The following is a 5449-nucleotide window of genomic DNA, read 5'->3' as shown; positions in this document are numbered from 1 at the left end:
CCAGTAATAATAAGTAAATAGCATGTATTCTTTGGACATATCAAGAGTATCTTGGCTTGACCTATTATCTGGGCTTTGGAGTCAACCAGCCATAGAAATTCTATCTCGCAGCTAATTCATTTTGCTGTCCAACCTTGAACAAATCGTTAACCTTTCCCAGCTCCCCAGCTCTGTGCATCCTCCAGCAGGGCATTATGCTCCCTTATTATGGCATGAACTCTTAAAGCATAGGTAGAAATCTCCATTCCAGCTCTCAGGCCTCAGCCAAGGAGAGCAAGGTCTTGCTAAAGTCAAGATGTGGATCTCTAAAGATGAGCTTGAGACCGTTCCGTTTGTGTGCATATGTGCATGTGTGTGTGTGTACAAGTGCACACAACTTTATAGTTCTGAATATTTTCAGAAATCAAAAATAACCCTGCAACTTCTTGCTCATTTAGCATTATCTATGTAGTTATTACTCTTTCTGTCTGTCCTGTTTATTGCGGTGCATATGAAGGTCTGTAAATTCTGATCCATCAGTGAGGATGGGAACGTGTTTAGCAGAGGATCACACAGTCATTTGTTTGGTGAGCAGTCTGCTTTCAGCTCCTCAGTCTCCTGCCTCGGATCACTGGCATTGGGGTTGCAGGCATGCAAGGCTGTGCCATACTAACGGTGATTTCAACTGAGCAGGATGAGACTTTGGGTAGTGGAGAAGGGGTGGAAGGCTCTCTTGGTCCTGTTTTTATCTTGGTGGTGGGAAGAAAACCGTAAAGAATGAAGATCGTGTATCTCCACACTTTGAGTTCTGGCCAAGATTCTAACATGGAGATTCATGTGGCTGCTACACCACCTGGATCGGACCCAGCAGAGGCCAAAGCATGTCTTGCCCCTCGGTACCTCGGTACCAGGCCCTCTCTGGGGCCAGTACACTTCACATCTACGTAGTCCCGCCCAAGCACCACCTGTCCACCTGGGTTCCACTGTGGTCACTGAAGCATAGAGAAGACCTGGGGACTGAGAATTGAGCTTTCCTGTCAGGAGAATTGAAAGCTGCTGCCTTTCCCGGGGGAAGGGAAAGATCCCAGGGGAAGGGTGCACGCACATTCTTTTAAGACCTTTAGAAAGGTTGTTGAACTTGCATGAAAGAGTGGCTCAGACAAGAGTCCTGGTGGCAGTTATTTAAGGGTCACTGGGTCTTAACCAGAATCAGACCATTTCTAAATGGTTTCTAAATTTCATAGCATCTAGGAGAGAGACTGTTTCATGATACTGAAAGAGTTAATGTGTCTGGAGCAAACACCTGCCTGTCATCCCACCATCTCGCCAAGTCTATCAGGGATCTGGTACCATCTGGAGAAATAAGGATCACATATAAATAAACCTAATTGGATTGAGAGGAATTAGAATAGGAAATAATTCCTATGAATTTGGATTAATGTCACTAAATACTTTTCAATGTAGGTTAAACCACGAGCAACAGATTATAACTTTAGATAAATATGCCTTCTGCTCTTTAAAGTCCTTTGTTTTTTTCTGGAAAAAAAGTTAGACTTCCCATAGTCATGATAGAACTAGATCTTTATGTAGAAAACTAGTTTTTAACTGAGACAAGAGTGGGGTGTGGTGGTCCACACCTTTAATCCCAGCTCTCAAGAAACAGAGGCAGGTGGACATTCTGTGAGTCCTGGGCCCACTTGATCTACATAGTTAAGTTCAAAGCCAGCCAGGACTACATAGCGAGACCCTGTCTCAGAAACATAAATTGAGACAAGATAATGTATAGGGGCTGGAGAGATGCTCCGGCAGTTAAGAGCACTGGCTGCTCTTTCAGAAGACCTGGGTCTGATTCCCAAGCACCCAAATGATTGTTCACAATGATCCACAACATTGGTTACAGGAGATTCAAAGCTCTCTTCCAACTTCCTTGGGTATCAGACACATAAATGGTGTGCATCCACACATGTATAAAAACATCTATACACATAGAATAAAATACATTTATACACATAAAATAAAATTCAAAAAGTTATAAAAAATTAAATGATAGCACACAACGTGAACCTTGCCATTTTGTCTACTTTCTAGTGACAGTAAATGCGTTCATTTGCTGAGTGACTGTCATCTACCCAGCGATGGGTAATGATGCCCCTGATGTGTGTGAGATTGTCCCAATGTGCAACTAATTGGCCATCCTCCTTCCCTCAGTCCCCAGTAACCACCTCTCAGTGGAGCACACAGTGATTGTCCTTTCTCTTATTTCCCTTAGCATAATGGCCTCGAGTCCCATCTATGTCATGGCATGTACCAAAATGTCCTTCCTTGATAAGGATGAGTAATAACCTTTTAGATCAGCGGTTCTCAACCTTCCCAATGCTGTGACTGCATTTATGTGAAACATAAAATTATTTTTGTTGCTGTTTCATATCTGTAATTTTGCTACTGTTAGGAATTGTAATGTAAGTATCTGATGTACAGGATATGTGGCCCCTTTGAAAGGCTGAGAACTGCTGATCTATCTGTCTGTCTGTCTGTCTACCTATCTATCTATTAGAAAAAAAACCTTCATTGGAAGAAAAGAGCAGCACAGCACAAAGACCAACAGATGGAGACCACCCGATGCTCTGCACAGTGTCTTTCATGACACAGGCTCTCTACTAGCAAGAACCAATAGGGAAATATATTCTTTGGGGCAGCTTCCCATCCTCCCAGGTAGGGGAAACTTGTTAGCCTGCCCAAAGGCAATGACGGGTCACTCGAGATAGAGCCCCTCAGGGATGCCTTTATTATGAACATCCTCTTTAGATTTTCTCAAGTCTTCATTTGTTCCTTTCATTCTGCGTTCCCATGAGACCATCAAGCTGGCTTCTGTGCAGACTGCCTTGATGTCAACCCCAGAGAGCTCATCCTTTGCCATGACCAAGTCATCCAGGGTTACATCGTCAGCCAGTGTCATCCTGCTTCTGGGAACCTGGAAGATGCGGTTCTTGGTCTTTTCAGCAGGCAGTGGGAGCTCAGTCTTCCTGTCAATGAGGCCTGGTCCAATAAGTGCTGAACTCAAAGTTTCTATTTCGTTTGTGGCCATGATAACTTACATTTCCCTCAAATCAAATCCACCCAACTGGTTCGACAATTCCAGCACTATTCGCTGAATTTCTCTCTCATCTCCAGAGTTTCAATCTTATCTTTTGTTCCCAATGGTGTCAATTTCATCAATAAACACAATGGAGGGTGAATGTTCTTTACCAACTTGAAACAGCTCCCATATGAGTTTGGGCCTATAGCCTAGGTACTTCTGAATAAGTCATGGAGCAACTATTCTCAAGAAAGTGGCTGGAGTTTGGTTTCTCTACTGCTTTGGCCAATAATATTTTATCTGGTTCTGGTAGACCAGAGAGAATGACTTTATCCCCCTCTTCATAATGCTCAGAAAGGGTAAGAGAAAGCTCCACAGAGCCCTTAATTTCATGGATTCAGTTGTCCAGTCCCCCCAATATCTGTGTAAGTCTTCCAGTGGGTGGGGGCTTCATCACTGTGACAGGAGATCTGTGCAGTCCATTAGCACCCCTATCGTGGCTCGCATCTTACGGCTGAGCAGGACTGATCAGCCTCAGCCTAGCAGATCCTTGTGCACCAATGAGAGTATCTGAGCCCATAGGTGTGGACACAATGGTGTGGTTCTCATCAAAGATCTCTTCCAAGGTTCAACAGACTTGGGGTCCCCCTGAGATCATCCTTTCTGATCTTTCCTTCTCTTGCTTTTCTTCTAATGGTTTTATCTGTTCCTGGTTTCTATGATTTCTTCCTCCAAGAGAAGATAGTCTGTTATTCTCTCTAGCTGCCATAACTTCAGGGAGCATTGAATTGGGGGGCATTACTAGTAGCAGTTTGTGGGCAGCATCTGGTCCCTTTATTTCTTCTTCTTTTCTCCCCACTCTATTTGGGATAAGAGTCTCATATTTCATTTTCTTGTTGTCCTTCTTGTTACCCCCCAGGACTGTGGCCACCATGACCACCTCTCTGACTTTGGCCCAACTTCCCTCTGTTGTCTGAGCCAAGAACTCCCACCCCAAGTGCTGGGCTTTGAACTCAAGAGTCTCGGACATGCTGGCCAAGTCCTCCACTACAGACCCAAACCTTCTCCTCCTCCTTCATGCTAAGGATGGGGCCAGGGATATGGCCCAGTGGGTAAAGACATTTGCTTCACAAGTTTGATGACCTGAGTTCAACCCATAACCCACATAGAAAAGTGGGTTGTGGTAGTTTGTAATCTCAGCATTCTTATGGTGAGAAAGGAGGCACAGATAGGAGCTCATGGACTAGTGTCTCCGCTACTTTTCTGTTGCTGTGAAGACTGTGAATCCATCGCCATTGTTGAAATAAGAGCAGCGGGGCGCTTTCCGCCACCCGGCCGCCCACATGGCTAGCTTAGCTTATGCCCCGAAATAATTACACGGAAACTGTATTCTTTTAATCACTGCCTGACCCATTAGTTCCAGCCTCTTATTGGCTAGCTCTTACATATTGATCTAACCCATTTCTATTATTCTGTGTGGCCCACAAGCTGGCTTACCAGGAATGATCTTAACCTGCGTCTGTCTGGCTATTATTCTGTGTGGCCCACAAGCTGGCTTACCAGGAATGATCTTAACCTGCATCTGCCTGGAGTGGGACAATCATGGCGACTCACTGACTCAGCTTCTTTCTCCCAGCATCCTGTTCTGTTTTCTCCGCCTACCTAAGGGTTGGCCTATGAAATGGGCCTAGGCAGTTTCTTTATTAATAAGAAATCATTCCCACATCACGCCATCATGCTGGGAGCATCACAACAGACAGGCAGACATGGTAGCTGTGAGCTCTCCTTTCAGATCTGAAGGCAACGGGAAGAGAGAGACTCTGCACTTAGCATGGGCTTTCAGAAACCACGAAACCCACCTCCAGTGACACACTTCCTCCGAGACAGAGTTACCCTTCTCAGGTCAAATGTTTTTTAGGAGCCACACCTCATTTTCTACAGCAATGATACCTTTCCTGCGTTCCCCTCAGCAACGCCCAAAGGTTCCGATATCTCCACATTCGTAATTTTCTTTTTACTTATTTAATTTTATTTTTTGCAGCACCGGTTATCAAATCCCAGGTTTTGTTTGTACAAGGTGAGTCAAGCATGTTGCCAACTGAGGTGTGCCCTCAGCCTCTCGTTCTCCCCCACCATGGGTTTAGTGGTTATTTCCCTAATAGCCAGGAGTGTCGAGCAGGTTTTAATGTGCTTATTAACCACATATGTATTTTCATTAAAGAACTTTCTTTTAAATTCCATTGCCCATTCTTAAAAAGCAACTTATTTGTTTTTATTTTATGCACATTGGTGTTTTGCCAGGCGGTACAGACAGTTATAAATTGCCTTGTAGGTAGCCGGGCGATGGTGGCACACGCCTTTAATCCCAGCACTCGGGAGGCAGAGGCAGGTGGA

The 5449-nt window shown here is 44.6% G+C and overlaps 1 pseudogene; it reads right to left on the bottom strand.

Annotated features, from left to right (window-relative positions):
• Positions 1–2731: 2731 nt before the first annotated feature.
• Positions 2732–5449, bottom strand: part of LOC101984518 — a 4160-nt pseudogene continuing 1442 nt past the window's right edge.

The sequence above is a fragment of the Microtus ochrogaster genome, unplaced genomic scaffold (genome assembly GCF_000317375.1).
Source record: "Microtus ochrogaster isolate Prairie Vole_2 unplaced genomic scaffold, MicOch1.0 UNK11, whole genome shotgun sequence".
NCBI lineage: Eukaryota > Metazoa > Chordata > Mammalia > Rodentia > Cricetidae > Microtus > Microtus ochrogaster.
This window is presented reverse-complemented; position numbering and strand designations above follow the sequence as displayed.